At 40.3% G+C, this 23,063-nt stretch overlaps 1 protein-coding gene across 5 annotated transcripts in view; it reads right to left on the bottom strand.

Annotated features, from left to right (window-relative positions):
• ARHGAP22 (Rho GTPase activating protein 22) overlaps window positions 1-23,063 on the bottom strand; it is a 154,322-nt gene that overhangs the window by 95,032 nt on the left and 36,227 nt on the right. The gene's annotated exons all lie outside the window — the stretch shown is intronic.

Below are 23,063 nucleotides of genomic sequence, written 5' to 3'. Positions count from 1 at the left end.
TTACTAAGCTTGTCTCTGCTAGCTGCAGATAACCAGTTGCATTCAGGGAGACTAACACTTCAGCCTGCCAGTTCTAAAAAATCAGAATCTACTCATCAGTTAGCCCTATCTGTGCCTGATGGGCCAAAAGCCTATCAAGACAAAAAGCTGATAAGACAAATGCAATTACCCAAAACGTATTGTTATCAGTGTCTTGGTCCCCAGCCACACCTCTCCTCCCACATCTGCCAAAATTATTTTCACAGCAGAGCAGGAGCAGTTGAAGTTCATTGGCACAAGGCCAGTGCAACAGTAGCTTAAACCATTCTCTAAAGACATGTACAAAGACTTTAGCGAAGTCATGCCACAGGAGCAAAATGACCAAAGTTCCTCGAAGGCCATAGAAATGAAACAGTGCGAAAGCAGCATGGAAAATTCCAATCAGTGGCTTCTCTGCATATTTTATAAATCTAGAAGTATCTGAAAAGCACTAGAAAATAAACTTACTGCTATAAAAAGGGGCCTATCCCAAACAACAACAGGAACAATGAGTTTCAGCAGGATCATACAAAGCCAAATTTGGTCCCAGTTAAGAATACAAATCACAGCTTGGCACTTCAGGCCTTCCCCCTCGGTAACTGATCAGCAAGACAGGGCACAGACTTTTGATCTCCCTAGTATTATAATATTAGTACCAACAGAAAAGCTGTATTAAACTTGAAATTTATAAAGTTTCATCTAGATGGAGGCACACGTTCTTCATGAAACGAACCTCAGTCTTTTACATGAGTTGAGAGTCAATCAGAAGAAAGATTTATACCATTACACAGAACTGACTTTAAAATATACTTTCAAAAAGAAACAAAACTCATGGCAGTGCCTTTAATGGGCTACCTTTGGAAGAAGCCCTCAAAATGTTTGTCACTGTCACATACTCAGATTTCAGGATATTTAATGACCACATCGCTCCACATACAAAGTATAGTTTAACAAACATCCATCTCAACCATATGAATTCTCAGAGAAGGGTGTAGCTGCAACAACACTGGCCAGTTTACCTAAATGTGCAAAGCTGGTACAATCATACTTTGTTATCTTAAGCCCGAACACAACATGCTAGCTGAAATATCCACTGTTTGTAGAAGTTCTCTCAAAGAAGATAAACACAATTTCGCTCAAGTGAATGAGGTGACTGGATTTATGCCAAGAACTAGGAAATATATATACATATATATTTTTTTTTTATAATCCGCAATATAAACCTCCCTTCCTCAATGGATTAAAAACAAAAGCAAATGGGGGGCAGGGGGGAAAGTATTTCCAATCCAAAGTTCAGGGGTATTTTGCTCGAAGTTTTGTGTTTGTTTGTTTTTCCCAAGCCAGTCTGTGGAAGGAAGAGTAAGACACCTTCATCTAGTGTCAGTTTGAGAATCTGGCCATAATCAACTCAAGAAGAGACTGAAATACTAGATACACATTTACCTGACCTTCAGTACTCTTGACATCCCTCCTGAAAGGGAAAGTTAAGTTTAAGTGTTTATCCCCTCTTCCTAATATAACTGGTACAATATTATGTCAGATCAGTGTGCTTTTCATTTAACTTTATTTTTACATTGCATTCTTCAACTTCTTGAAAGTTACTTTTATTGATAAACTTTACCCCAATACAACTGCGATGAAGACAGTAGCCTAATATCCATCAGATTTCTACCAGTGTGTTTATTTTGCCTTTGTCTCAAAACCAAAATATTTGTGCTAACTTGCTACTTCCAGTGCAGTGATTAAAAGGGTTGACTTTGCTTTTTCCAAAGTTTTGCACAAGAAATAATTTATTTTTCCTGTGTTCTCAGGACGCCAACTTCAGATGATTTTTGATGACTCAAAGAAATTAATTTTCAGCTGTCAAAAAGTCAAAACGTTTAAGAATTCATTTTACAAACTTGAAGCACGTTAATGTTTTTTAACACTATTCTTAAAAGGAAATCACTTCCTACCAAGAAAACCTACATTCCTCTTTGGGATTGGTGCTCCCTGGAGGTCCCTTCCTACCTGTTTCTCTGTGATAGTAGGTACAGTGAAAAACAGCTGCCCCACTGTTCCCTCAGTGCTATTCCACACAAACACTGCTAATGCTGCTTACACATTACCTGTTCTTAGAGCTCCTGAACCCAAACTACAAACTTTCACCAAAGGTAACAGGATGTCGGGGGCTGGTCCCAACGAGTAAATCCATGCAGCCACCTTGGGAGTAAGTGACAATCCACATGGAGACAGGAGAGTTACGGTAGCCTTACCTGGGTCAGAGACACTCTCTCTCTGCCTCCTATACCAGCCTCTTCGAGACTCCCGGGAGCTTGAAAGTATTCAAAGTCCGTTAGGACATAAAACAGCTGAGAAAAGACTGACAGCTAATCCTATTGCAGCATTAACAGCCTTTCTGAAAAATAAAAGAAACAACCACTCCCCCCCACACACACTTATTAGTGGAGAAAAAGAAAGAAGAAACAACTTGTGTTCTAGCATAAGATCACATCCAGAGATAAGTCTTTAGGGCTTGTTTCTGGTTTTTAAATGAACCACAAAAGAAGCGATAGCACCAGCCGAAGGACTCCACACCGAACACCGGGGAAAATGGCCTCGTTTCCCATTCCACTTTGTCCTGTTCTAGCAGGAGGCAGTTCCGACCTCCGCCACCGATGCACAGGCTGCAGAAGCCGCCGGACGGCGGTTCCCGAGCCGCGCTCACCCGGGGCTGCCAGAGGGATCTCCGGCCGCCGCTGCCTCCCCGCGGCAGCCGCTCGCCCCGGCTCCAGCAGGACAGAGCCGCGCCGCGGGGACGGAGGCGAGAGGGGAAGGAGAGGGGCCGCCACCTCAGTTTCTCCGTCACCTTTGTGAGGGCAGTTCATTACCTCTGGGCTCCTCACCGCAGCCTCTGCAGCAGCATAGCCCCATGGCAGGTGCCAGCGTCCCTCGCAGCCCGGCCAGCCCGCTCCCCGCCAGCCGGGGCCGCCTCCAGCACCCCGGGCAGCGGGCGGGCAGCCGGGCCCGGGCTCCTGACAGGCTACGCTGGGGGGCAAGGGCAGGTCGGTGCTCCGAGGCTCCCCGCCTTTGTCGCCCGTAGTTCTAGCCGGCCTTGGGGCAGACCTCAGCACTTCACGGCTCTCTTTGCCCACTAAACTACGCAGGCTTATCAATTATACTCGCCCCCTTTGAAGGGGTGAGAGTTGCCAGAGGCTGTTGCATGCAAGCGGCAGATGCTTGCGCTCAGATGGCCGGAGGGCAGCAGACACCGAATGTAAACCTTCATTGTGCATAAAAAGATACTAGAAAGGCTATTTCACCTCTTGCAAAATTATGTAAGCACAGAACAGGGTCATATCATATGCTCTACCCCCAGAAGAGTAAGCACTCAACCATGTATCTCTGGGAGTCTCTGCAGAGATTGCAAGTACCGAGAATTACAGGGACTTTGCATTCTTGCAAAGGTCAGCACCACTCTAAAAAAGCCTTCTGAGTATTTCTAAACACCTACTTTTAATTGTATTAACCTAAATAAATCACTAGCACCAAAGACAAGATAAGAGTTTTGTTTTGGGATGAGGAAAGAACAACATCCCCGGAACAGATGTTTGCTGGTTCCCTGATCATTCGGTGTTTGCTTTCTAGACTACACAACACTTAAACCAGCAGGGACACTGCTTACTGAAGACTCACTGCCCAGAAGCAGCAGCCTAAGTTTTGCAGCATAGTTGCATAGCTTTGTTTCATATAGCAACTCACAGGCAAACAGGATACCTCTGCAAAACTTGGATTAAGTGTTACGAGTTAGATGTTGCAAGCAAGAGACTGAATGATCGATTCTTTTTCAGGTTGGGCACTACAAAAGAAAATGCTTTTTGACAAGCAGTGTGCAATGCACAAAACGAATTAGAGTGTAGATGAGAGAGGATACAGATACACAAAGAGAAGTTTTTTGGGTGCGAATGGTAACAAGAAGCTATATGTTTAAATATAGTTCAAATACCAGAAACAGCCTGATGAGAACGAGCAGCTCTTCCTCCCATGTGTATCCCAGCCTCTTGAGATCAAACCAATTCTTCAGACTGGACTTCCACACAGACAGCAAATAAAGGATAGATGTCTACTAAGACTCTCAATCTAAAAAATAAGCCTATGATAACAGGCTACAAAGAGGTTCTCATACAGAGTGTTCAGCTTTTACTGTAAACTTGAGCCATTCTGGATTGTGAGCATTCAGTTAGCTCAAATAAAAATTAAAAAAAAATAAAAGAAGAAGAAAGTCCCCACACAGGATGGAAAATGGTCAGGGCAGAAAAATCACCAAACATGTTAGAGGAAACTCAACATAGTCTTGCCAGAGAGCTGAAGGAATCCAGTGTTCTGGCTTTTCAGGTATGAACTTGTTGCTTTTGGAGAGAAGCGTACAACTCATCTCAGCTGTTTTGTTGAGCTTCTAAACAGGTCAGACAATGTCAATAGTTGATAGCTGCTTAAAAATCCATCTCTGGTGCAAAGTGCTACCTTCCTCTTGTAAAACAGCAGATACTTCTGTTACTTCTTGGCTAGAGGGTGACATGATCTCAGAGAAGAGACACATAAACCACCTGCTTGAGTAGCTGGACACTCCTGGCAACATGTCTGCATTTCATACAAAGCAAACTCCAGAGAGCCCCCTGGCAGGGATCAGATATCCAAGTTCTGGAAAACTCACACAAAGCGTTTACTAATGATGCTGTCAGATCAGTGGTAGATAAAATGTGAGGAGAGAGCACTCCGCTCTCCAGCTGTTCCACCCAGCAGCCAAATCAGCTCTGTGAGGATTGTTACTAGATGCTACACTTCAGAGTAACCCCCCACACTACCTAAAGGTTGCTGGAATTTGAGCATTTAAAACAGTTTTAGGACTGCTACGTACATCACCTTACATTGACAGAGGCCGCTGTAGGGTTTAACACCCATGCTTCTTTCTATACAATCAAGCTGACAGCCTCAGTAAAGCATGTAATGAATTTTTACAGTTCTATTACCAAAACTTTACATTTCTAAACTCTATTTTCACAAAATATTCAGAAAACTGACAAAAAGTTTGTCTTGCCTTTTGATTGTTTAATGAGTAAATTAAATGGTCCCAAATGAAAACAGCTGAAATTCATTTAATGAAAGAACCACAGTGTATTTAAGAGAATTTTCAGATGCATTCATTGCAAGAGGCAGACAGAGCCTCTGATGTCCTTACCACATGGACATAATATGACCTTATCTGGGAGCACCACTAAATAAAATTAAAGAGTACTTAGCCTTTTCCTCACTTTTTTTGCTCTGGATGGCAATAATAATTACAATGAAGTTCAGCAATAACACAAGCCAATATTGACGGTTTTCAGAAAGCCATCCAAAATTTGCATACACATGAACCATACAGGCTTTCAGTTTCACAGAAAAAAAAAATATAAATTTCATCCAAAACAAAGCAGTTCTTCAATACTGGTTCATTTAAAAGAAATTGGATGATTCATTCAAGATAAAATCTTCACTGCATTGGTGACTTTGATATATGTTTGTGTAGGAGTTTTGAGTGTGAAAGACTTTGGAATATACTCAGGAAACAGCTCTGGGGAAAAAAGTTCTCTCTCTGTAGCTGAAGAGTTATTCATTGATAACTCCACCAAAGAGGTGGGAATGGGAATATAGGAATAATTCATTAACTAGTTGTGTAGGATTAAGTACAGACATGTACTATCTAGTAAACTAAAACATAGTCACCATCATTTTCATGATCTGAAAAATCCATATAAGCATCATAAATTAGGACATACATGCTATATGTACCTTCAGTGCACTTTGCAGATCATCTGTCATTTTAGCTTTAGAGGGTACACATTTTGTTTCTTAATACTTAAGCCAATAGGTGGCTGTTGTCAAACACACTGCCAGTCCAAATACTGCCAGGCAGGAGCAGCTAGCAGAGTGCATCCATAGAAACCAGACACCTTCAGCAGGATGGAGGGAGGAGGGAGTGGGGAAAAAAAAGCAATCCATTTTGAGACAGCTGGACAATGCTTGGGAGGTGCAGGAGCCATGTCTGTCATCCCATGCAAAATTTAAGATTCTTCAATGGCTAAACCTCATTAATTTGTCTCCAGAATGCAGATTGTCTCAAAAGTCAGCTGATGAAGGTAAGAGTGCAGAACTATCACCCAAATGTTTTGCCTAAATATAAGGGCAGTTCTAGAAACCCTCATCCTAGACCCTAACATGCTAGTTCTCTGCTACAGATACAAACTGTGCTACTAATGGGTTTGAAGGCTCATCACAAGCCAATATCAGAAATAACCAAACTTGTCCGGGTCAAACAAACTCATAATTTATATATATATATATATTAATATTATATAAAAGGTACTTATAAATTTTCAGGTAGGTATTAGCCTATTCTTAAAATAAAGTGGATATGCTTGCACTTTTACAGCAACAAAACCCATTTAATCTGCAGATTCATTTGAGACTCATTTTTGTTAGAATACATAACTCATTCTGTACAGCAGGAGCTGTTCAAAGTGGAATTTCTGTAATTCTTAGCAATTTGACCTTTTAGATCTATGGTTAACCATGCATGTCTTTTCCTTAAACTGCACATACCAACTTTAGACTAAGGTTTAAGGAGCCCAGAATTCAATGTCTAAATCTTGATTTCAAGTACTAAGCAATTAGGTTGATGTTTCAAAAATCAAGTACTTAACAGGTCCCTGTGAAATGAACTGGTGCAGACCAAGTGCCTCAAGTTTTTCTGAATAACCAATATACAGGATGATTCAAAAAGGAGGACACAAACTAGCATATTCCACGATAGCAGCACAATGTGCTAATGGTGGCACAAAAACACAGCCTTTGATGTAACCCCCCAAAAAAAATCATAGGGTGTAATGTCTGGGGACCTTGTGGGTCAAGAGTGTAGAGTCAAGCCTTGGCGTCCTGTGCGACCTAACTTCAAGGCAGTGTGTCTATCTTTTTGAAAGACCCTGTACTATGCATGTGTTTTCTCCAGTCCTAGCTTTTAGCTTCACCACCTGAAATTCTTGAAATAAAGTTTACAGTCCCTCCCATTTCCTAAGAAATACGATAGAAATTGGCTGCCACTGAAAAGGAAATCTGGCTGCTGAACACTTATGCAAATAACAATCTTTCCTATTTAAAGATTTGGTTGGAGATCTGGAAACCAGAAGGTTTCAGTTTTTATTGCATTTCCCTCCCTCCCGCCCCCCCCAAAAAAAAACAACACACCACACACACCACTAAGTAAAGGAATATGCTGTTCTATTTCAACAATTCATTCCAGATGTGACAGCTCACTGATGGCTGAAGATATTTCTTTTTCACTCCTTTACTAGGAGATAGTTTGACTTTTCTTCCTCTTCCCCAAATTCCCAAATGTGTCAGAGATACAATTCTAGAGCTGGGCACATGCTGCTTTTCAAACTTTCAGGCACAGGGCAACGACTACAAAGTTTTTTTTTTCTACCCCCTCATCTCCCCCAAAACCACACACACTCATCTGAAGAACACAAATGTTGGCAATGCCTTGAATCACTAATATGAAAACAGATGAACCATGCTTCAGACAGAATGGATCTGAGACAGCCAGCAGAAAGCAGATGCACTTGCAAAGGGCTGACAATTTCACTTATATCTATATTAAAAACCCAGGAGAGGTGCTAAAATGTTCAAGTTTAGCCAATAAAAGCTTGATTTGGCTGATCTGCAAAGTTATTTATACTATGAAGTTCCCCATATTGTTCAAAGATCTACAAGTCAAGGAGCTGGTAAACTATAGATTTCCTTTTCAAAAGTTAGAGGCTTTCTAAAATGGGAAATTTGCTTTTTGTGAGAAGTCAAATTCAACCTGCATTATTCCCTTACTTGATTGCCAAAATAGATGGTGAAGGTCAAGTAGAAGGGACTTGCCAGACCCACACTGGGAACACCCTGCGACTCTCCACAGAATTCCTAGTAGCCATTGGATCTCGGGAAGAAAGAGTTTATTTTGGCAATGTAATAACACAGGTAGAAGAATACATTACAGTCAGTCTTAGTTCATACACCTCAAAGTGCTGTAGCTCCCTTAAAGACCGACTTCATTTCTTATAAGAGCTTAAAACTAGTAATAAATAATAGCCCAGAAATCTTGCTCAGTCTAACATCACATGCTACCTCACCCAAGGCTTCTTTTCTATAAGATCAGAGAAGTCTAAACCACTCTCCTTTCCGAGCCTCTGTCTCCATCGTCCTTTGCTTCCAAAAACCCAACTTCCAAATATGCACTTTTAATGTCTTTAATATAAATTATGAAGGAAATGTTTTTGCAAACTCCAGTTCTCTTGCTTAATAAGACTCTGAAAAATAACCTGCTGAGAGAAGAATCAGATATTCACAGTTTACAGGAACAATTTATTGTTTATCTATTCTTCATGGAAGACATTGGCACAGAAGAAAATGAGTTGTATGTAGATACCTCAACTAGGGGTTATTCAGCCTGCAGAAACTTTATTGTAGCCTTTCAATAATTAAAGGTGGCTTATAAGAAAGTGAGGACAAAGTTTTCTGTAGAATCTCTTGTGACAGGACAAAATATAATGGTTTTAAAGTAGAAGAGGGTAGATTTAGGCTAGATACAGGGAAGAATTTTTTTTTTTTTTTTCACAATGGAGGTGGTGAAACACCAGAACAGGTTGCCCAGAGAGGTGGTAGATACCCCATCCCTGGAAACACTCAAGGTCAGGCTGGACAGGGTTCTGAGCAACCTGTTCTAGTTGAAGATGTCCCTGCTCATTGCAGGACCTTTAAAGGTCCCTGACATCCTAAACTGTTTTATGAATGTATGACAACTGCATGAGAGGTAGGTACTGTATGGATGTACACATTTTGTATTCATATATTGCCTTTTCCCAAGTGATATAACAACAAATTCCCATTAGCCAGGCTAGGTTTATAATGCGGCATAGCTCTGTTAAGAAAGGCTTTATGGGCTTAAAATAAAAAAAGCATTTTAAAACAAAGATCAAAATTCCCGTATGTTTGGTCAGGTAAAATATTTCAGAACATATGACTTTGTCCTATTAAACAGTTTATAGACCACAAAGAGTCACAAGATACTGAATTTATGAAAAGTTACTCTGATTTGACTAGGTCTATTCCCTCCTCTTTTCTCTCCAATCACTGTAATTCCAAGAGGATTTCAGCATCTGAAGTCATATCATCTGACAGTCATCTGACAATAATTTGCACTGCCATTTTGACCTTTTTTTCCATAGCACTGACCATCTTTTAAAAGATATTCCCACCTGTCAACCTTCTTTATTCCTTCTATTCCAATAGTGATTCTGCAGCCTAAGGTACTTCTTGAAATGAAAAAGAAGTCCCACAAATTCTGGTGGACCATCTGCTGAATGTGAAAATCTCAAAACAGAAGAATTCTAGGTGCAAGCATCCACAAATTAAGGTTGGTTGCAAGTGACAATATACCTTTAGCCACACTGTGCTAGAGAGTAAATGCCAGGTCTCTGCTTTGGAGGCATTGGCAAGCTCTTAGGGTTCTGTCATTGAAGTCCCAAGAAAGCCTTAAAAAAGCCCAAACAAACAAGCCAAAAAAAAAAAAAAAAAAGCAACAAACCACCAAATCAACAATAGTTAGCCTTACCCATGGGTAAGGCTCATTTATAATGAGTCTCTTGCACCTGGTCCTGGCAAAGCTGATGTCCTTATTGTTCCATTTTGTTGGTAAAAAGGCAATGTGTACCATGACTAAAGGACAGCTCTTACTGCTGAGCTTTCATCTCTCTCAGCAGCAGGTTAGCACACTGGCCAACATCAGCAACTCTTACCTCATGCCACACACTGTTTCTCATTGATGGCCATGCATTCATAGCTTCTCTCGCACAGTTCACACCAACTTATAGCCTGAAGGGGAAGATCAGCTGAGCACATAGATTAATAAGCAGCACAGTTTTGCTGCAAATATCTGTTGCTCCCCAACAGCACTTTAAATTGTTGTAAAAACAATAGCCCTTTCCTACAAATCCCAGTGTACACAGAGGCAACAACCTACTATCAATGTATGCAAGATTTCACACTTACTAACTTCAAAGAACCATTGCTTATAGAAGGAGGACTTGCTTTGGTTCATGGAGAGACACAACTCCTGACTGATTGCAGAATCTTAAGATAATAGCAAGGAGGTCTGAGATTGATAGAAAATACACGGACTCCTACAGCCTGAGATGTCTTGGCAGAGATGGCTAAGAAACAACTCCTTGTGTGTAGCTTAATCATATTTTCAAAGTTACTGAGGCCAAAGCAGAGCCCTGTGACATTGTTAGCAGCACAGCTGAAGGCAGAACTGTGCTTTTCAAGAGGAAACAGCTGTGACCTCAAAGCACTACTGGGGAAGGCACTAAATTCCCTCTCACTGCTCCTCCCCAGTCCTCATGTATTCCTTTCAGTAAGACAGTGACCCTAGAGATCTGCAGCCATATTTATGAAATCTTCCACAGACCCCTACCAGTTTCAGAACAGAGGCTCAGGAGGGAATATTTCTCTTACGAAACATGACCACAGGCACAATATTTAAATTTATAGCAACTTTCTCTATTTGCTACTGTGATGTGTCTGCGCCAGAGGTAACTAAAGGTAGAACATGTCCTTTCATGTTCCACAGTGTCAGCAACACATGACAGCAGTGACCCATGTTCAAGACCTATAAGGACATAAGGACAGAAATAGGTTATGCTGAACTCTGGTCTGTCCACTCAAAATGGACCACAGGAAATTTAGTCTGGAAAAGGTCTTCTGCTGAACCCTCCCAGAAGGCATCATTTTGATTCTCTAATTCTTATATAAACCACATGGTCTCAAAGCCTTTATGGCCTCTGTAGAGTGGAGGATTCTCACATCAGCATAGCTAGAATGCTGCTAATCTTTGTAGGCACATTTGTGTTCAGAAAAGTAATCTTTCTCCACATTACACTAGTATGCCAGTACAGGCTTTCTTTTGGCATAATCATATCCATATAGCACTCCTAACATAGGCAAGGCTCTTCATATCTCAAGTCAGCAGCTGCCAGTGTGCTGATAAATCCTCCTAGTAAAATCCACTACTCCAAAGCCAGGAAAGCAACACAGTTTGTACAGTTGTCCTTCAATGCAAAGACTACACAGTTGACTATAACAGTCTTTCCTTGAGGCCTCACATACACTCCCTTTTAACACTGTATGCTTTAGATTTCATGGCTCTTTATTATCTCCAATTCCTCCTGCCCCCTCCCCCAGGTTTTAATGAGTGTCAGACAGCTGGAGATCAAAAGCAAACCCCAAAACTAACAACAATGCTTCCTGAGTTCAGCATGATGTATGGCATCTTTGGTACCACACGGAGGCAAGGATATCAACATCTTAACTGGACTTCAACTAGATGAGCAATAGTTTGACGTAGAATATGTGGTGTAATCCTGCAGTTACAAATAATCTGTCTCCTCTGGCTGAGGTTCAAAGCCAGACTTTGAAAGAATTTGTATGCACTGGGCTGTGCACCTGCCAGAACCAAGATAGAAGACACAAACTTGGAGAAAGTAAACACTTAGAGTCTGTTAACAGGAACAGTACTATAATTATAAATGACCTGAACTTTGTCTTCCTAATGGAAGAAATGACATCCAATTCAGTTAGAGTGCTTGAAGAAAATTAGGAAGATTAAGCTTATCAGAGTGTTCTACACTAAACAGAACACAGTCCTGATCCCAGCTGCCTCATTGCTTTTATAAACAGTACCTTGAGCAGAGCCCCTATGAAAGATCCTGTAGATACAGTGTGAAGCTTAGATTAAACTTACAAGATCAAAGTTTTTGTAACATCACTAAGTTCACCACAGATCGGCCACACTACAATAAGTGTCCTCAGTGTTCACTGTGTTGAGCTCCTCCTAAAATCTTCTTGGATGGAAAACGTTAGTGCAAAATACAGCTTTTCCAGGTGCTTGTAGTCATAAGGAGTACTTCTCAAGATCTGGTATTTTACACCTATTTAGAAACAGACGGCTAAAATAATAAAATCAATATAATTCCTGTTCTTTTTAATATAAACACAGAATTTGAATTCTTTACTGGCATAGCTCAGGTCTATTAATGCAGTGCAATGTAAAATTTCAAATGGCATAACATCCTCTGGTTAACAGAGGATGTATCTAGGCATACTCATGCATTCTCTGTAGGGAAGCTATATCAAAGTAACTAGCACACTATTTCCAGAAAAACAAAGTGAACAGAAAAATTAAACAATAGTGGGTCTCAGTCAAAACTGTCATGATGCTCGCCCTTTAAGCCAAAAAAAGTTTAACAGGCTGTGTTCAAGTAACTCACATTCAGTACAACTAAATTTTCTACAGAGCATAAAGCTATCAAGGAGGAAGAACTGCTCCCAGTGTCCTAAAACACATGTAAATGCACTAACCAAACATCTACAGAATCTTATCTGTTAGAAGGGTTGGTATCACAAAAAAAGCCACACTCTGGACATGCTGAAGATTCCACACCCATCATTTGCTTAATAAATTTCTTGGAGTAACAGGAACTAACAGAAAAGTTGATATTCTTATAATTTATTAATTTTAAAACAAAAAATTAATTCTTTAGTTTGCCACTGTACAGGGACACTCTGAAGTAATGAAATTGCTTGTGTTTCATTTTTTATGTGATTGGTGTCAGTATTTCTCTTGGCTGTACACCAAAGAAACTCAACTGTTCTGCTCACTTCATATTTTACCATTTTTCACGTAGCACTAGTTCTTCAAAGACTGCACTTTCAACAATGTATGTGTCAGACCAATTTGTTTCCCTGTAGTAACTTGCATTTTTTAAAAAAGTTTATTCATAATCATCAAGCCCAAGAGGGACTTGTGTGATGACCTTGTCTAAGTTCTTGCATAACACAAAAGAATCTTATGTACAAGTTCACAGTCAGGCATGTATTTTGTAGAGCAACTGAGTTGATAGGACCCTACCTAGGGGTCAGTCTAAATACAGGCATATGCATATGATAAGAATCTGAAAAATCATTAAAAAGCAGCATATATATCACTTCATTGTAGCCTTCCTCCCCCACTCATCACATATAACCAGTACTTTTAAAATACTTAAAGCAGCGTAGGAAGGCTAATGAAAATTTTTACAATGTAACATGAAGTTGCTGTTACTTTATAGCACGACAGCTTATTTAACAGAGTATAAATTTAAAGTGCTGTGCCCTAGGCAATATATCTTTGCCATATTTCCTCCTCTCCCCTCACAGTGAAGTTAATTCAGAAGGCCCAGCGCAAGCTGGTTCTCACTGATAGCGCACTAGTTATCCCCCCTAAAGCATTTCAGACAAACACAGAGTGGGTTTTGCCTGGGAACGCTCACAGCTGTTTGACAGTGTGCCAGCTGCTCCTTCAAACTGGCATTAGTGCATCATTCAAAGACATGGTTTCATAAACATCCCAGATAGCAGTTTCCTAATTATAATTCCTCTTGGATGCTGGAGCAGCAGATTATCAACTCTGCTGTCTCTTCCCACACACACTTGTATAGTGTTGTATTTTTCTTACCTTTGCTCCCTTGAATGACTTCCAGCTGGTATTTTCAAGTCAGCATATTATACTGAACAGTTAAGCTACCAGCACTAACAGGTACCTCAATGGTATCAGCAGTGTTGCCTCAATATATAATGTGGTTTTGGATTATGGTTGCCCGTGCCTGCCCTTTAGTTAAGGGGTTTTAAAAATTGTGTCAGAATTCCCTTCTAGAGCAGTCTGGGGAGCAAATATTTAAGTTTCCTTCACTTATGTGCCATCCTGCATTAGTTCAGAAACCAATTCTGCTTCTTGCTCTTTTCAGTGAATGCAATGTGACTGACAGTTTCAGAATTTGTGTGTGTTTCTCTATATTCTGCATAGCCTGCACCTGCTACACACACAACAGAAATCAAATCCACAGCATCTCAAAGCAGGTAGGAATTTAGAATAAATTGACAAGTCATTAAACACTGCAGATGTTACAGCAATTCTGTAACAGACAGCAGGAGGAGCATAGCAAGTATACACAAATCTCAGTTACTGTTCCCTACTCATAAAACTCTACATTTAGAAACAAAGAGATGTTTTCTTTATTCTTGCTATTATAAAGCATGAACTCTGCAAGCAGATACAGATATCCACTGCAAGGTTCAGGATCCACAGAGTATTAAAAAAAATTAATCACCTCAATAAACAAAGAACCATCATCATCTATCCACTCATCCGATATTCAGCAGTTCACTTCTACTAGAGTCAGAGGTAAAGAAAATGCACTCAGCAGACATGCTGATCCTTCAAAAAGCTCCAGTACAGAAAAAAGAGGAAAATAGTCCCTGGGAACAGTAAAGGAAAAGAGCGAGCAAACCTGACTGCATTTCCAGCTCACACAACCAATACAATCCTGCAATTCATCTGAGGTATAGTATTATTTGTAGTTAAACATGACTGTCCCAGACCAGCTAAGGACAAGAATTAATACACTGAATCACACAAGGCAGATCAGGTGAACTTCAAATAAAGGGCTCAATCAAACAAATCTTAGAGATCAACTCACCTCAGTACGACTATTGAGCTAGTAAAACAAATGCGGAGGAGGTGACTAAGCAGTATACTTCCTTTCAGCTTGATGTTTTCTTTCTTCATGCTTATGTTGACTTCTAATACTTATTTTTACTATGATAGAATTTGCTGTGTGCTATGAACTGCATTGCTATATAACCCATGTCTAATTTTATTTTACTTCATCACGCTAACCTACTAAACTAGACTACATTTTTAGCCCCAGGCATCCTGGAGATTGCACAAAATCTTGGAGAATTCAGCCATCCTTACTGCAAGTGGGAACACAGTTGCTTCTGGGGCTCAACAAATCTTAACCTGCAACAGCAGTACCAGAGCACACAAGCTGCAAGACAGCACTGAAGACTTGATTTTTGACAAATTAGCAAGAAATAAAGGGAAGGTACTATATAACTGATCATGTTGACAGTTTGATAAGCATATCTTTAAGGAACAAAACTGTTCTTGCACAGAAACACACACAAAAGCAAACCTCTACCAACCGCACGTGCCTTAGGGCTTAATATATTATCCTTAAGGCAGAATAATCAATAGCGGAGCTTACTTTGGAACATCTCAGCAGGAAGAGTTCAAAATCTTACCTAATTTGCACTAAAAAGCCAACCTGATGGGATCAAATGATGCCTTTATATTCCAGCAGCAACAAGCCATCATCTTGCAAAGCCATGTTTTCACACCCAAAGGGTAGCCTACACAAAATGCTATGCAGACATATTTGACTCTGAGGAATACAGGGTGTTTCAGAAGATAGACCCAGTTTCAAAGATATAGTGATTTAAAATTGGGTCCATCTTTTTGAAACACCCTGTTAAGGAAAACTGCTCAGGAACAGTCAGATTATGTCTTAATGATCTGCACTAGCAGAAAAAGCTATTCAAACTCCTTAAGCCTCATGCTTCTTTCCTTACAGGTCTCATGCTGTTGCAATTGAACTTGTAAAAAAACCAGCATACTTACTGAAAGCCAATGCATGCATTAAACACAGCTAGAACACATATGTTGTCACAGCCCAATTCCAGGCCTATGTTTGATTGCCCAGGGCTGCAGAGCACTGAGAGATGTAGACAGTATAACTCAGAGAAGATCAAACACTCCTAATGAAACAAAGGCAGTGTCTTGTTTATTTCATGAAGTAGGAACTTTGTTTGCCAAATGCAAACATAAGCCTTGGGCATTGGATATGCTAGGGAGGAAAAAAAAAAGGCAAAAAGCAATTTACAGTTTGAAGGTGCCTCCTGATGCCCTTCAAGATGTTCTAAGTAGATAATATAAGGTGAGCCAAAACATAAGAATGTATCACAGAGCCTCATAACCCTCAGGGAGAAAGAGAAGCCCAATAACGTTTCTGTACAGAAGTTTGGATGTAGTCAGATGACCTTGACCAGCAATGAGTCATTACCTTAAGTAGGCAATGGTGTATTGGTCAAATTGTAAGGATACACCACTGGACTGAACACAATACTGTTTAAATCAGTAAGGTTATGTGATTTCTGAGTGCAAAGTTCAGTCCTTTTTTTCACATTCTCTTTTCAGAAGTATTTGTTGACATGGTACAATCAAGTATTCAAGGAAACTACCGATCAGGAGACCAGTAAGCAGAGGTAACTTGCTTGCAGTTAGTGTTTCATTTCTGCATGAGGGAAAGCAGAGCCCCCATTAACTTACTCAAATAACAGTTGTTCAACTCAAATCCATTTGTATAACAAGCCTAGAAATACTAACATCTGATGGGTATTTCTGTTTATGCTAAATGAAGTTGTAAATGTCTGGACAAGCCACAAAAATATATATATATTTTTCAGTTATATAAAAGAATTTCAGTAGAATTTGGAAAGGAGTGACCCTGAAGACAACAATTAGTATCTTTTGGTCTTTCTGGCAGATCCCAAAATAGCAAGTCAGAGGTTTGATCAAACTCCTTCACTCCCATACCCAGATGGAAGAGGTAAATGCAAATTCATTGAAACTAGAAAAATCTGAAGGATATATATTTTGGAAAATAAGTTTACCAGGCTCAGAATGAGGGAAGAGGAAAACAGACAGATACCACAGAATAGCTAGTAATCCCTGGGGGTCAGTATGTTAACCTGAAAAGGTAGAGGTCTAGGTTGGAGTGGCTTCCTCACACAAACATTACTGTTCATGTCTATACAGATCATGCTTTGCTCTTCCACAACAAATAAATCTTGTTTTCATCTTAAGATTTAATGGGCAAACAACTTCAAATTGAATGTTTTCAAAGACTGTTGATTTTGGCAGAAGTGACAAGAGCTGAAAGCATTCAGTTTCTTGTATCTTGAGGATTCAGACAAAGATGTTCATGGTAGGGCAAACATGCAGAAACACATGCAATACTGTATTCTGTCTATAGAACACAGTATTAGCTCCACAGGCTGAGCAATAACATTGTTAGTGAGCTCTTGCTTGTTGATTTACCTCTGAGGAGACACCAACGAACAACAAAGAGTGGTTTATTTCCTCTTAAAGGATGAACTCGAAACTCAAGTGATTGGAGACCTATGCCGTAATTGACAGCAAGTGTCCAAGCCCAAGGCGGAAAGAACCAGCACCATCTAGTGCTCACGAGCAGACAGAGCACGCAGCACATGAAGAACGCATCAACAATTTTTAGTGTGGGAATACGCATTTCTAAGGTGACCCAGGCTGCACTCATTTGCATGTAAAAAGAGACTCTGCAGATAGCAAAAGTAATATAGATGTACCTGTCACTATCTTAGTGGTAAGACTTCATTAACTTGAAGGTCTTTAACTCAAGTGATAAGGTAACAACGGGAAACAGTTTCCAGACTCTCAGACTGCAAAGGTGGCACGCATTTTTATCATTCTGAGCACCCCTTTGGAAAGGTAGCTCAGATAAAACATGTTAGGTTTCTCTCCTTAACAAATGGAAAGTCTATCTGAAGTTCCAAAAGACAGTTATCACTTCTCGTGACATACAAATATTTACATGCCTTCAACTGTACTCCAGACATCTAGAAGTGTTAAACACAGATGAGACAGTGGCATCCACTGCAAAACCAAGACCATTAATCTTCTCCTACAGGCCAATACAATGTTATTGACACTCTGATGTCCACAGCTCTCACTTAAGTGCTTCTGCAGCTGACCACTGAAGCTACATTGCCTCATTCTTTCAAGTAGGACCCAGAACTCCTTTATTTACGGCGACTTCCCTAGCCAATACACTGAGTGACAAAACACAGAAATCTAAATACAACCCTTAAATATCAACATCACGTGTCCAGATATGCACAGTTGGTTATCAGCTGTGAGCTTCAGGAGAAAATTTAATTACCAGCAAACTCGGTATCCTGCTGTTAGTCAGAACTGCAATTTGCATTGAATAATAGAAAACACAGAATGGTTTTTAACATCTGAATTTCTAATTTCTGTTCTAGATATTTTAATTACACATCATCTCAACTGGAACCATGATAAAAAGGCCACAAAAAATAACTTGATTGGTGTTGATCACCTGTGACACAGAAGCAAACCACAGAGCAGTTGCTTTGTAGGCACCATTTATCCTACTGGGACAAGACAAACAAGCTGCCACTCCAACTGCTCTTCTGTACAACATTACCAGCACCACTGACAGGCTCCCTACAGAACAAGGAGTCAACAATTACTGTGCCTGTAAGAGTCAGGGCTCCCACCTTTTAGTTCTGCCTTTATTTCCTACTTGCTATACAGCACAAACAAGGCTGTTAAATACTATCTACATAAACCCTGCACTAAAGTTCCTGGATGAGGCATTTTACCCTGCCTCAGCCTACCTTCTGGCAGAATACAACCTCTAGCCCAATTTTAAAGAAGTCACTACTGCCTCTACAAAAGAGACCTGCATTCAGTCTGACTATAAAAGGTTCAGTCTTTATAATTAGTTGAAGAGCATGCCACAGAGGTCTGACTTCTGAAAGTTTGATAATAACCTTCTACACATGAATCAAGTGCAGGCAGTTATCTTTGGTCAAGTGCACAAAAAGCCTGATACTCAGTTCTGAAGAAGACTGAACTGCCTCCCTAAGGAGAGGGCTGATGATTTTACTCAACTGGAACACAAAAAGCAACCTGAAGGGTGCAGTTTTCATCAAGCTTAAATGGATCAACCTGAAGTCCAACTGTTTTGGAAACTGCTTTTTCAGTCATAAGAGTTGAAGTTAGAGATGTGATGATATATTGGGGAAGAAGCCAAGAGGAAAGTGAGAAACAAGATCAACCCCTTCAGCAGTAGTTTCTAGTGAAATCAAATCAAACTTACCAGAAAATGACACTCTTGTTTGCACAGAAAGACCCAGCTAAGAGCTGTCGCTGTTGACCTTGGCAGAAAACATTGTGGCAAGAAACAGGAACCAGCTATCATCAGTGATAAGGAGACACCAAGATGTGTACCATGAGGTTTGTTCTGGAATTTTTCAGTAAGGCTGCTTTTAACCATAACATACCTGTTTGTTGAAATACGAAAGGGCACATTTTCTTCAGACATTACCTTGGAGTGATTTCATAGGTTAAAAAAAAAAGGCAAAAACACACTTCTGAGAAAAAACAAAAGAACTAAAACCAGTAGTCACTGAGGATACTTGCCCACTATGCAGACAGCAGATTCAGGTTCCTGGTCTAAACCCAGTGGAACAGAAATTTGGGTCTTCTGCATTGAAGGAAAGGAAGAGGTATCAGGCAATCCACAAAAAAATTTGTTAATATTTCTACCTTTCTGCTCCTACTCACCATCAATAGATCAATTGAACCCCATTCTGAAACAGAATGGAAATATCTTATAAGTTATGAAGTTTTCCACAAAGAAAAGCTGTTCTCCAGTGAGTTGATAATAAACCTTGCCATACCTATCAAGACAACACTTTTCACCTCCTAACTTCTGATCCTTTTAACCACTCCCTTCCTTGACTCTGTAAGTCATATTATATCTGAGAATTATCTCTGACTCCACATCAAAACTTGAGCTTCTCATAGTGCTGCGAAGACCACAGAATAAAACCAGGCAGACTATTTTCCACAGGGCATTAAAAGCAAAAGCTTCCTACAAGGTGAGACCTCAGGAGCATTTAATCCATCAATATTCCTTAAGACCTTCTCAGAGATCAATCCCTGTGCTTCTTATACACTGCATTACATCAATCTGAAACACAGTCACCCCAGGTTAACCCATAGTTTCTTTATTGTCCCTAGTAATCAGCTGCTGTTTCTGTTACCAGATTTGCACTCCTCTCCCAGGCAACATACAGTGATTATTTCCACCCAGAAATACCAGCTGCTATGTGATGATTACCCTAAACTGTTAAAGCTTTGCACTTGACCTCACATTACCCTGATAATTTTATAGAAACTTCCCCCTCACCTGCTAACATGCACTGGAACATGAGAGCAACTTGAGCCCACAGTTTACCCTGCTATTCCACTCTAAACTTCAGTAGCTATAAAGTAGGAAAGCATGAATGGATTAAAAAAGATCCAAAAATTTACAGAGATTCTACAGAAAAGAGAATAGAGAACATCTCTGCCAAAGGAGGTGTTTCATGAAGTCCTGTCACCAGATCTAACACTGGTTTAACCATACAACTGTTCTGCAGTCTCATGTCCCTAGTTAACCCTTCTCTCAGCTGCATTGTACAGCTTAGAAATGAACTTGATGAAACATGAATAATACACAATGCCCATCATTAGTTTTTGTTACTCAGCAGAAAATCAATACGTGCTCTGTTACAGCACAGGACTCTAGTCCCTGCACTGCAGAAGCAGCTCCCACAGCCAAGCTTTACACAGCCTGCAAGAGAGGAAAGGTGGGAAGATCCCAGCAACAGTTCCAGCAATGAGGATTCCAAAAGCCTTAACTATTGATCACAAAACAGGTTTTTGGAGAGAACTGGTACCACAGACTTTAGAAAGCTTTGGACATTTCCTTGCTTGGAGATCTCAGCCTCTTTGCCATGTTAACTGGAATCGGGACACTAGGGGAACGTTTTAGAAATGCTACACTCTGTTCTTAATTTTGTTACTTAAAGCTCTGCTGCTTACAAGCACAATAAAATCCTGTATCTACAGTTACAGCTATGGAATATGTACTTGTATTCACAAGATTCCCAACTTAGTTTAGATGACTAAAAAGTCCCCTCATCCCCATAGAAACTATATAGTCCTAGTTTAGAGTGGGAGAACTGCAGCACAATTAGGTAGAGATATGATCACGGCTATACATCCAACACAAGCAAAGACGGAAAATGATAGAAAACAATGATTTGGGTGATTCGTGCTCCCCTTCCTATCTGGCATCTGTTTAAGAGCTGTTTGCTATGTGGGTGTTCTGCAGGCTGGCAACCACACAGAACACAGTTATTTCAGAAGACATGCAAAAAAGAAAAGGCATTTATGCCAATACCAGCACAGAATAAATGCACTGTGAACAGAATGGGGAACTCTCCAGGCCACGTCCTCCAGTGACGTCTGTGCCGAGTCACATTCTGTATTGACTGACTATTTATAGAAATGTTCAATACTTGCTATTCACGTAGCAAGTAAGCTTGCTACAAATGCTCCACAAGGTAGGGAAGACATCTCAATTTTGCAGGTAGGACAGTGAGGCAATAAGGCTGAATCATTTTTTTCAGGGAACACAGAGAAGAGCAGCATCAAAATCACAAGCTGAACACAGATGTCCTGGGATTTGCAACTATGCTGTGAACAGCATCACCTTTTTCCACCCCTCTGGATAGCCTTTTTCAAGTATCCACGTGGCATTGCTTTACCAACTCCAATGAAGCAACAGCCATCTACAGTTTAGGACAATTCTTTTGCAGCCTACAGTAATATAAGCTTTCTTGGGTATGAAATATGGGATAACTATTTTCACATCTGAAAACAGCAAGCATTCTCAGATCTAGAGGAAACTCAACTGAGCCCATCTTGTGCCCCAGTTAATTATTTCGGATCATTGCCAGAACACATGGAATCATTCACAACCACAACAACCCAAGTGCTTTCACATCTCAGGTCTGCAGTCCTACAACAGTATGGTGCAATTTTTGAAAAATGGCGCAGAAGACATGTCGCATTCAGACAGCAAATGCCACTTCCATGGAAGCAACACTGAGCCCAATGTCCTGCTGTTTGTGAGGCCTTGCCTATGAGGGCATGGCGCAGTATAAGAAAAAGGCAGCATTAACTGGCAGCGTGCAGTGACAAGGAAGGGAAAATAAAATCTCCTCTACCCAAGTAGCTTCCTGCATGTCAAACAGATTTCTCTGCTTGAGTTATAACAAAACCCTGCCTGCTGGTGTAATTGAAAACCTTGCAGCACTGTCTGGTCTTGAATTGCCTGATACTGTGTCCAGAGGGGTGCGCAAAACAGACATTTTAAGGCAGCCTGATTAGGAGGCAAGAAAAAGACTCCAAAGACACAGGCAAAAGCATACCTTCCTCCACAACAGTAACATTCAACTACAGGGACAAGTGTTCCCTGTGTTATCCATTCCATTACAGAAGAAAAAAAAAAAAAAAAAAGCAGCAATTACATTAAGCTGCTATCTACCCTATCAACACTTTGGGAAACAGACAATACTAAGAAGCCTGGACAGGTTGTCTTTCAGGAAAAGCTGGCCATGAAGTAAAGCATAACTGAGTCAATGCACTCACACCATTTTTACCAGGGTCACATTTGTCTCTCTCCTTGTTTCCAGGAATTCAGTCTTCAAGTATTGGAAAATAACTGTGGAAGGAGTAACTTAGTTCAACTTTCTCACTCCTGTGGTCTAACATTGTTAGTCGTGCAACAGTTTTCTCCTCTGTAGACCCTGCCACCTGAAACTACCTCCAAAATATACTGTATTCAAATCTATGCACAGGGACAGTCATCTCCCAACTCCAACCAGAACTGAATTAAATATAATTGCTCCTATGCTGCAACAGGGAACTTAATTCCAAATATACCCTGGAGATACCAAGTTGGTCCACAGGAAACTAAACTGATTTCAAAAGTTTTACAGTAAGACTATGCTGACAGATCATTAAATTTCCTACCTAAATAAATTTCAACCTCTCTTTCATGGCAGCTCACCTATTCTCAAACTTTCTATCCAAAAGTGAAGCATTTTCAAATTACCCCCTGCCCTGAATTATGTGGGTACTAGTATCTGTTAAAGAAAGCGTATTCAGATACTGCATACACCTTTTCCATAAGTTTAGTGCTGCCAGCTTCAGCTCTGTTGGCTCCTCCCATAACAACCAGAAAATCATGTCAGCCTGGGAGACAACACAACACTCCGGGCAAGGATCCCTACCCAAACAGATAAAAAAAAAAAAACAAGGAGCACAATGCATCTCAACTACTATTTTCATGAGGTACCACAGC

This window comes from Patagioenas fasciata, chromosome 8 (genome assembly GCF_037038585.1).
Source record: "Patagioenas fasciata isolate bPatFas1 chromosome 8, bPatFas1.hap1, whole genome shotgun sequence".
Lineage (NCBI taxonomy): Eukaryota > Metazoa > Chordata > Aves > Columbiformes > Columbidae > Patagioenas > Patagioenas fasciata.
The sequence above is the reverse complement of the archived record's forward strand: the minus strand, read 5'-3'. Positions and strand labels throughout refer to the sequence as shown.